The sequence below is a fragment of the Bos indicus x Bos taurus genome, chromosome 21 (assembly GCF_003369695.1).
Source record: "Bos indicus x Bos taurus breed Angus x Brahman F1 hybrid chromosome 21, Bos_hybrid_MaternalHap_v2.0, whole genome shotgun sequence".
NCBI classification, from domain to species: domain Eukaryota; kingdom Metazoa; phylum Chordata; class Mammalia; order Artiodactyla; family Bovidae; genus Bos; species Bos indicus x Bos taurus.
In genome coordinates this window covers 25,721,863-25,732,667 of record NC_040096.1, presented here as the reverse complement: position 1 = coordinate 25,732,667, position 10,805 = coordinate 25,721,863, and the positions used below count along the sequence as shown (strand labels likewise).

Here is a 10,805-nt window from a genome sequence, read left to right as displayed (position 1 = left end):
AGAGGATACCCCAGGTTAACTGTCATAGAAAACTGTCTCTTGAGCCTTTAAATTCTATACCAATCCTACACCTCTGGTTGGCCAATTGTTTGTTTCCTTATTTAGGTTTTAAGGTGAATGACCTGGGGCTATTCGTTTCCATCAACCTGATTGCGAATCTAAAGGTGCAGTTGAAATGTCTATTTTTCTTGCCATCCTCAGAAGAGATTGCACAGATCTACTCTATGATTCTCATTCTTTTCAGCTTACAATACAAATAGCTTATTATTTTTTGCAACCTATGTCTTATAATAAAGCAGTGCTGAAACATTAAATAGAAGAATGTTCAGTTGCCATATAGGCTACGATAATGATATGCTGGTGGTGATTTTTAAGCTTGATTCTAAATAGATTATGAAGAATGGCCCTTGGAAGACGTGGTTCAAATTTTGCTATTTAAGGTATCCTGAAATCATAGGCTCATTCTCCCTAAAATTTCAAAAAGCATAGAGCTTAGGCTGTTAAGGGTATAGCAGTGATAAAAAGCTTTCATAGTCATGTCTAAAAAGCAACACTTCATAGTTTTCTGTCTCCAATGGTTCTCTAATATACTTGTAGAAGGAAGGCAACAGAAAACCAAGAATAAAAATAGCTGAGCTCTCCACAACTGGGCTTCCTGCTTACTTTCCCTGTTCAAAGAAAAGAGGAGACACCATCTTGCAATAGAGGCTTCATAGACAACTGGGCTTCTCCAGTGACAGTCGGCATTTGATGCCCCATATCTCTTGGTTCTTCTGTTGCCAATGGTCGGCCTGGTGATGGTGGTGAAATGGGAACAATTAATCTGTAGATGAGGGGGGGCTTCCTTTAACAGTTGAAGGGTACCGTCTGCCACAATTCCAAAGACTTGTAGTGTTTTTAATGTGGGAATTTCTCCAAGTTCAAGTAAAGTTTCAGGTATTATGTCGTAGCATCGACTGAGTGATAGGTGTTGGAGATAGTTGAGTTGGTAAAATTCTGGAAAGCAGTAATTTTTCAGCATGACACAATCGCTTAAGTCTAGGTGGACAAGATTGGGACATCTTCCAACTAAGGTAGAGACACCTGATCTCTGCAGATTCTTTCGGTACTCGCTGAGATTCAGCTGGGTGATGGTCTCTGATACATGTGCAACAGCTACCTGTACATGCTTTTCAGTGAAATCATAGAGGTTCAATTCATCCAATCTGGAAGAACTGCTCAGCGAAGTCTTCAGGGCAGATTCAGAGAATCCAGAACACCCAGAAATGTTTAGTTGCAGTAAATGTGTGTTCTGAGCAAGATTATCAACAATGGGATCTGAAAGTCGGAGGCCTTCCAGGCTGAGATTCTGCAACTTGGAGCAGTGAGACAGAAGACCTTGCAGGGTAGACACATCGATCACAGAGTTCGACAGGTCCAGGCGCTGTAGACGAAAAGGGTTGAAATGTTCAACTAACGGTTGGTCCATAAATGATTGTGGACAACGGAAGGCAACCACCCTTCGGGACAAAAATACAGAGGAACACAGCTGCAAAAAATTGTCCAGTTATAGAGAATACATACTACTCCAGGGCTTTTAAAAGAAAGGCCTAGAATTCAGTTTGTATTCGGAGCAAAGCATGAATACAGATTGAGACTAAAATGGAAAATTTTAGGGCAAGAGTCTGGTGCAGATGAGATGGCATAGGAGTGGAACACTGCAGGGCACATAAGCAAACCCCAGCCCAATATACCTGTAGAAAAACATGATCCAATTTGAAATGGCTCATCACTGATAACATCTTCTGCTCCTTGGTTTCAATATATATATATATATAAACACCCCACAAAGATAGGATCCAAGTAAACAAGTCTATAGATCTGGTCTAGATGGGTGTGTCATCACCATGGTTGTCTTGTGCACTTAAAAACCTCACTTTCAGTTCTTTTTAATCTCATATTATTAAAGGAGATATCAAGTGTAATTAGCATCCCCTCAAAAGCATGTCGGCTTTCTCATCCTTGAAGAAAGGTCGTTTAATTAGTTTGAGCACACTGAGAATCAAGTTGTAGAAACACAAGCAAGCAAAACCACAAAAAGATCTTAACAGTGCAAAACCTCAGTCTGACAACAAACTTATCCTTTGAAATTCACAATTAAAAACTCAAATTTATAGAGATCATTTTGTTTTTTGGTTTCTCTCTCTCTCTTTTTATTGGAGTATAGTTGCTTTACAATGTTGTGTTAGTTTCTGCTGTGCAGCAAAGTGAATCAGCCATATGTATACATATGTCCCCTCTGTTTTGGATTTCCAAGAGAGAACTGTGACTCAGAATTTTGCTTTAGTTCATGGAGTTAATAAGTCAAGAAATCCTGCAAGGTCTTTCTAGTTCCAAAGTCCAGGAGATCCACATTGCCCTCAGCAGCCTCCCTCAAGGTCAAAACTTGGAGACCTTCTGTGCAGCAAAGTGAAGCAGCTATATGTATACATACATCCCCTCTATTTTGGATTTCCTTCCTATTCAGGTCACGACAGAGCATGGAGTAGAGTTCCCTGAGCTATACAGTAGGTTCTCATTAGTTATATATTTTTTTACATAGTAGTGTACCTGTCAATCCCAACCTCCTAATTCATCCCAGCCCTCTCTTCCCACTTAGTGTCCATATGTTTGTTCTCCACGTCTGAGTCTCTATTTCTGCTTTGCAGGAAAGATCGTCTATACCATTTTTTCTAGATTTCACATTGCAGTTTATTTGCCTTATTTTGTTTTACAAAAGAAATGCATGCTTATGGTAAAATTAAAATCATTTATAAGATTATCAAAACTAAAAAAAAAGAAAAAAGCCCTGGAGACTTTAACTAGACATGTGAGCTGCACACATTGCTTAAATCTGTGGGGCCAGCTCCCCCAAACGTTAACTGGAATAATAATCTCTGTTTCGCTACCCTAAAGTGGAGGTTATGAAAAAGAAAAATGGGGCAGTAGCTGAAGATCCATCTGAAAAACTTGTAAGCCCACATGCGGGGAGCGAGCTCCGCCCCTGGCAAAGGTCATGAGGAAGGAGGCTTGGCATACGCAAAGGCGGGATCAAGCCTCAGGAGTCTCCCTGGAAATTCTCGAGCAATCTACCCCCAAAACCAGAGTCTGCCTACTTTCTGCTTTGTGCTTTCACCTACACCTCTGACTTTACGGCGGCGGGGGGTGGGGGGGGGGCTGTCCCCCACTACCTCTCTGAAAAAAGAGTTAGCTTACAGCTCCAGTTAATAATTCCTGGGTGTGACAGTGTTTCAACCTACAAACTCCCTTGGAAGTCCTCTAGCCTGCCTGAATAGGTTTTTCTGGCCACATGTGATTGCTCAGAGCCTCCAAACTGAGAGGCATGAGATGTTCTAAACTGTCTAAATACAGATTCCTTTGAGCAGTTAAAAGATTGATTAGAAATTGTATTGGTGAAGGGATTTTCACTTGTTGGGCCAATGTTTGCTGCTAAGTTTCCATATCCCTTATCTGCTGTGTCCCTGGCAGTGTATTGATTAATATAATTGGTGTAAGTAGTAGCTTTAATGTTTGTAACCTGGGACCCTTGAGTTAATTCTTTTTCTTGTTATAGCCCACCACACCTTTGCTCTGTAGGAATGCAACTTTATCTAATGCTTTTTGGAGGCTGGCGCCTGACTTTAGAATAATCACCTTTAGAGAAAAAGGCCTCAGGGCCAGAAGATGATGCAAATCACCTAAACTTTTGCATATGATAAGTTTGCAGGAAGAAAGCCTGGCTTACTGCATGACTCTACCTCTTCCCCCATTATCCTCTATGCATAACTTAAGGTATAAAAACTACTTTGGAAAAAAGTGCGGGCCTTGTTCACCGAAACTTGGTCTCGCCTTGTCTTTCTTTCTCTTACCTTCTGGCTGAATTATTCAGCCTCTTTTCTCCACTGAATTTCCTCACTGAGCTATCCTTATTTCAGCCTCTTTTCTCCACTGAATTTCCTCACTGAGCTATCCTCATTCTATTACTCTTTATATCCTTAATTAATGTTTAATTAAGCAATTGTTTCCTGATCCTTGCCGACGCCGTCCCCGCTTCGAATTCCCTGGATCCACCGGGGCTGGACCCCGGCACCCACATTCTAAATATACAGATGTACTTTCATTTCATGGCCAAAGAGAATTACACTTCTCTCCACTCTTAAGCATCACCAAGGCTTCTCAATGTTTTTATCTTCTTGTTTCGTCAGCAGGAAAATATTTCCTTAAACCTCCCTTTCTATCTGGCAAATTTCTCTGTCCCTTAAACCCACATTTTCAGGCACCAACTCCTTCAGGAAACCTTTCCTGACTGCCTCTTTCATCTCCTTCACAGCCCAGGCCTCTGTCAAAACTCTTGCTGCATGGCACTGTCTCTGTATTTTCGCACATCACCAGACCCAGAGGTGAGGAGCCGTGGTCTAGTGTCTTCTGTACCCCTGGCCAGGAGTGGGATGTATGTTGCAATGCTCTGAGGAGGCCTGTTGAACCTAAGAACGTGGCATGAAACTATCGAGTCTGAGTTTCCTAGATGGACTTCCAGACCCAAACCCAAGAAGCAACTCTCCCTCTCAGGAAGAAACAGGCTGTCCCGAGTGAACCAGAGTGAAGAGCAAAGACAACAACTCCGCTCTGCTCTCCTTTCTCCAGCTGCTTCCACCTCACTCACCCAGGTAGGTGGGACACCCTCCTGGGGGTCTTCCTAGGGTGCAGGACTTTCATTTTTAAAACTAGGACAACCTACAGAGGTGGGGTGGGGGTGGGAGGGAGGCTCGAGAGGGAGGGGATCTATGTATACATATACCTGATTATCAGGTGGTGCTAGTGGTAAAGAACCTGTCTGCCAAAGCAAGAGATGAAAGAGATGCAATTTCAATCCTTGGGTCAGGAAGATCCCTTGGAGGAGGAAATGGCAACCCACTTCTGTATTTGTGCCTGAAAAATTCCATGGACAGAGAAGCCTGGTGGGTTACAGTCCATGGTGCTGCAAAGAGTTGGACATGACTGAGTGACTGAGCACACACACACACACACACACAACTGATTTACACATTGCTGTATAGCAGAAACCAGCACAACATTGTAAAGCAATTATCCTCCAATAAAAAAAGATAAAAAAAGAAAACCAGGACAGTCCCAAGTCAACCATCCCCAGATTTCAGTTTCCAAACTTTCAGATTGTTCATTCTAACCCCAAGCATAGAGATGACCCTGCTGTGGGGAAGCGGTACTCCAACATGGAACTTGTCTGCCATGTGAGCCAGCAAACAGAGAAGCCTCCGTCTCACCATTGCCAGGTGGCCGGGACACCAGCAATGGTGCTCCAGCTGTCAGTGTCAGAGAACAGAGAACCCAAGCCTGTTCCCAGAATCTTCTTAGCCAGACCCTCAGATGTCTGCTGTGTGGACAGAAGGTCTTTGGGGGAATACTCAGCAGCTTTCATGGCTTCTGCCTGCTAGATGCCACTATCATCTGTTTCTCCAGACATCTCCATTTCCAAGTGTCTCCTGGTGGGTGCCTGTGTTCCCAGTCACTCAGTCATGTCTCACTCTCTGCAACTCCCTGGACTGTAGCCCACCAGGCTCCTCTGTCCATGGGATTTCCAGGCAAGAATACTGGAGTGCATTGCCATTTCCTCCTCCAGGGGATCTTCCTGACCCATGGTTTCAACCCAAATCTCCTGCATTGGCAGGTGGATTTTTTTACCACTGTGACACCTGGGAAGCCCCAGGGAGGAGCAAAAACACCCCTGGTTGAGAATCACTGTCTTAGATGGATCGTGACCACCTTCCACTTTTCAAATGCTTTGCAAGTTCTGGGTGTATCACTTGCCAGCTCTGAAGAGTGGGGTGGGGCATGGTCAGCCACTTGGAAAACATCCACCATAAAAGTTCATGACTGGGGCTTTCTGGCTTCTGTGCTGCCCTGAGATAACTAAGGGCTGGTGTGGTGGGCACTGTAGCAGCAGTTTACTTGCTGAGAAGACAGAGCCGTGTAGATCTGCTTCTTCGATACTTACTATTCTGAGTGGGGCTTGCTTCAGCCAAGGCTTTATTTACATCTGAAGGTCTCTGATGAGGCTTTTCTAGAGAGCAGATGGGGCTCTTCTCTTGCAGGGAGTGAGCATCTCAGAATAAGGGTGGAGACGACATTGGCAGAATGAAGCAGCTGGCTGGCTGACAGTTGTTCCACCGTGGGGCTAATTACAGCGGCATCTTCCTCCTTGTGGATCAGGAGGGGAAACACTTTGATCACTTACAGCTTCTGTCTTGGTTATTCTGTGGCACCTGCTTCAGACCCTATTGGTTGGTAGGCACCTGATGTCAGTTCTTGAAACAAGACAGTGCAGAGCAGAGGATGAAAGACATAAGCTGGGGGAACAAGACCCCACCATTGTGGTTTCCTAGCCCTTGTCAAAATCTGCATAAAAGTCAGCAAGACATACTAGAACATAAAGGACCAGACAAACAGACTGTTTGGAAGACAAGAGGTGCAGTGGAAGCAGAGGTGGCTGTCAGCACCCCAACTGTGTCTCTTTTGTTCAGGACATTATGGTCCACCATGGCTGATTTATGCCAGTCTCTGCATCTCTCTGCCTGAGGGCTTTGGAGGTGGCAGAACCTGCAGCAAGGAGGAAGTACTGGAAAATTAGTCCTCTGCCTCCAGGAGCATGTAATGAATGGTCGAAGGCAGTTGGGGTAGCAATATCCCAGCTCCCTTGCCCCTTCTGCTTATACTCTTGACACAAGTATTCTACATCAGCTCCGTGTTTCTGGGTTAGGATTATGCTCCAACTATCTCCTTATCTCAGTAGAGTTTTTTTTTTTGCTTTCTGACACACTGCATATTGGCTACTTTTTCTCTCCTATCTCACTTCCTCCCTCATATGAATGCATATTGGAATCACCTCCTAAGTAAACCATCTATTCTCAAATCCTCAATGTATCAATAAAGTTTATCTTTGAGGAAACTCAAACCATTGTATGCAGGTCAGGAAGCAACAGTTAGAACTGGCCATGGAACAACAGACTGGTTCCAAATAGGAAAAGGAGTACGTCAAGGTTGTATATTGTCACCCTGCTTATTTAACTTATATGCAGAGTACATCATGAGAAACGCTGGACTGGAAGAAGCACAAGCTGGAATCAAGATTGCCGGGAGAAATATCAATAACCACAGATATGCAGATGACACCACCCTTATGGCAGAAAGTGAAGAACTAAAGAGCCTCTTGATGAAAGTGAAAGAGGAGAGTGAAAAAGCTGGCTTAAAACTCAACATTCAGAAAACGAAGATCATAGCGCCTGGTCCCATCACTTCATGGCAAATAGATGGGGAAACAGTGGAAACAGTGGCTGACTTTATTTTTGGGGGTTCCAAAATCACTGAAGATGGTGATTGCAGCCATGAAATTAAAAGAAGCTTACTCCTTGGAAGGAAAGTTATGTCCAACCTAGATAGCATATTAAAAAGCAGAGACATTACTTTGTCAACAAAGGTCAAGGCTATGGTTTTTCCATTAGTCATGTATGGATGTGAGAGTTGGACTATAAAGAAAGCTGAGTGCAGAAGAATTGATGCTTTTGAACTTTGGTGTTGGAGAAGACTCTTGAGAGTCCCCTGGACTGCAAGGAGATCCAACCAGTCCATCCTAAAGGAGATCAGTCCTGGGTGTTCATTGGAAGGACTGATGCTGAAGCTGAAACTCCAATATTTTGGCCACCTGATGCGAAGAGCTGACTCATTTGAAAAGACCCTGATGCTAGGAAAGATTGAAGGCAGGAGAAGGGGATGACAGAAGATGAGATGGTTAGATGGCATCACCAACTCAATGGACATGAGTTTGGGTAAACTCCAGGAGTTGATGATGGACAGGGAGGTCTGGCATGCTGCAGTTCATGGGGTTGCAAAGAGTTGGACACAACTGAGCGACTGAACTGAACTGAACTGAAACCACTGACTGAATACTAACAGATGAGGACATGGTATTTACCTGCTCTAAGGCTGTGTCTGTATGTTGACAGAAGGGTGCACACAGATATGCAATGTCAAATGCATCATTGGCACATGGCACATGTTGAACTTCCAAATTCAGAGGAGGGGTCTCTTGGTGGCCCCATGCAAAATTTAATTTCCTCACATTTCATTTTGAGACTTGTTGGCTTGATTTCTCACTTATGGTCCAGTCACTAAGTCAGGTTTGACTCTTTGAGAACCCATGTACTGCAGCACACCAGGCTTTCCTGTCCTCCACTACCTCCCTGAGTTTGCCCAAACTCATGTCCATTGAGTCGATGATGCCATCCAACAATTTCATCCTCTGTCACCCCCTTCACCTCCTGCGTTCAATCTTTCCCATCATTAGGGTCTTTTCCAGTGAGTCAGTTCTTCCCATCAGGTGGCCAAAGTATTGGAGCTTCAGCATCAGTCTTTCCAATTAATGTTTAGGGTTGATTTCCTTTAGGATTGACTGGTTTGATCTCCTTGTGTCCAAGGGTCTCTTAAGAATTTTCTCTAGCACCACAACTCAAAAGCATCAATTCTGTGGCACTCAGCCTTCTTTTTGGTCCAACTCTCACATCTGTACATGACTACTGGGAAAACCATAGCTTTGACTATACAGACCTTTGTCAGCAAAGTGATGTCTCTGGTTTTTACTACACTGTCTGCTGCTGCTGCTGCTGCTAAGTCGCTTCAGTCATGTCCGACTCTGTGCGACCCCATAGACGGCAGCCCACCAGGCTCCCCCATCCCTGGGATTCTCCAAGCAAGAACACTGGAGTGGGTTGCCATTTCCTTCTCCAATGCATGAAAGTGAAAAGTGAAAGTGAAGTCGTGTCTGACTCTTAGCGACCCCATGGATTGCAGCCCACCAGGCTCCTCCGTCCATAGTATGTTCCAAGCAAGAGCACTGGAGTGGGGTGCCATTGCCTTCTCCAGCTACGCTGTCTAGGTTTATCATAACTTTCTTTCCAAGGAGTGAACATCTTTTAATTTTGTGGCATCAGTCACCATCTGCATCAGCTCTAGATGGCAAAGACTTTGTGTAGACTTGTGCGTTCTCATTTGCATTGGTTTATGTGCCAACACATTTTAAACGCTCTCATTTCAGTGTATGCATTGGTATACAGTTCTTGCTGATGTCGTGGAACTGATTGAAGTCCCTGTGTGGGGGTGATACCCGACAGTGATGTTGCCTCTGGGTTAAATCTTTATCTTGAGCCTTTTTTTTTTCTTAGAGAATTGCTTATATTTAACATTAAAAATTATGTCTCTGAGATTTGAAGTAAAATTTTGGGTTATATTTATTAATTCCATTGCCTTTATTAGCTAAAAAAAAAAAAAAAAATCCAACTCTTTGCAATACACAGGGGTTAAAAATATTTAATGATCTCCTGAGTAACTTTGTGGCAACACTAAGAAGAACTCAGAAGAACACCATTCCTCCATGTACCTGCCCGGCTTTAGCTGTCTCACACCTGACGGCCATGCCTGGAGTTCTTAAAACAACCATAATATTTGCTAATTAGTTTACAATTTAAGAAATGCACGCTTGTCATAGATGTAGCCTGGATCTTAGCCAAGAAGGCTGAGATGTAGAGAAATTAGTTCAAGCCTCTAATTCCATATCCATGGGAATTCCAGTGCCCCTCTCTAGATTTCTGAGAACTCCCAGGGGCATAAGTTCTCAGTCATGTCCCTCTCTAGTTTTCTGCTTTTGCTCAACTTCTGTTCTCATGGGTTTCTTCCTCCCATGGCTGGTCTCTTCCCTGCGTTGTGCACAAGTATGAAATTCATCTCCTTTTCCTGATTTCCTGCAAAAACACACAAAGCATTTAAGTATGTGTTGGACTTAGATGTTCCAGAATTAGGAGTAGGTTATCGCAAAGCAAACAAATACTATAAAGATGAAGATGAGACCTACCTGCTCTTTTGGGAACTCTGCACTGGAAGCTTTCACTTGCTTCTTTTCTTCTGCAATCCTGGTTTCTTGTAACCTGCCACCACACCTGTACCTCTCCCAGCTTCTTTCTCTGTCCTCCACTCGTTTGCCTTTCACTCTTAGGACAGGCAACATCATCATGTCCCCCTCCACCGTGCCCTTCCCTCGAGGAGGATGACATACCCTACCCTGTTGAACCCAGGAGTGGCTGTGTCACAAGCTTTGTCCAAAGACATGTGACTGCAGGTGATGCAGGTTACATCATGCAAAAGATTTCCAAATCAGAGCACGGTTCATCACCTCCTTTTCCTCATCGTGATGGCATTCCAGAAAGCAACTGATCTGGAAGCCTGGGCCCAGGGGCCAGACAAGGGAGATTGGATGGGGCCAAGCGTACTTACCAAGTCAAGGAAAAGAGCTGTTTTCTCTGGATTCCTCTTACATGATCAGGCCATCTATGACTAAGCATAATTTTTTCTTTCCTTTCTAATTCCTTTATCTTCTTATTGAGAATCTCCTGTGAAGTGTTGAGTCAACTGAAGGTAGCAAGACACTCTGATGCTATCAATATCAGGGGAGAGCTCTGTACTTGTAATGACTGTGACAGACTTTTCATAGATAACTTTTATCAGATTAAGGAAGTCTTCTTTCATTCCTATCTTTATAAAGGTTTTTAACATAAACAGATATTGCATTTCATCAAATACTTTTCCTGCACATACTTGAAATGATCATATGACCTCTCTCCTATAACTTCATTTTTTCTTTGAGATTTTTAATATTTTCCACATGTTCAGAATTAAATCACTGGTTTTGCAACTGTATTCTGAATTAAAAATTTACATTCTCT

General features: G+C 43.5%; 1 pseudogene; it reads right to left on the bottom strand.

Moving 5' to 3' along the window:
- Positions 1 to 369: 369 nt before the first annotated feature.
- Positions 370 to 10,096, bottom strand: LOC113879573 (annotated as a pseudogene).
- Positions 10,097 to 10,805: the final 709 nt, after the last annotated feature.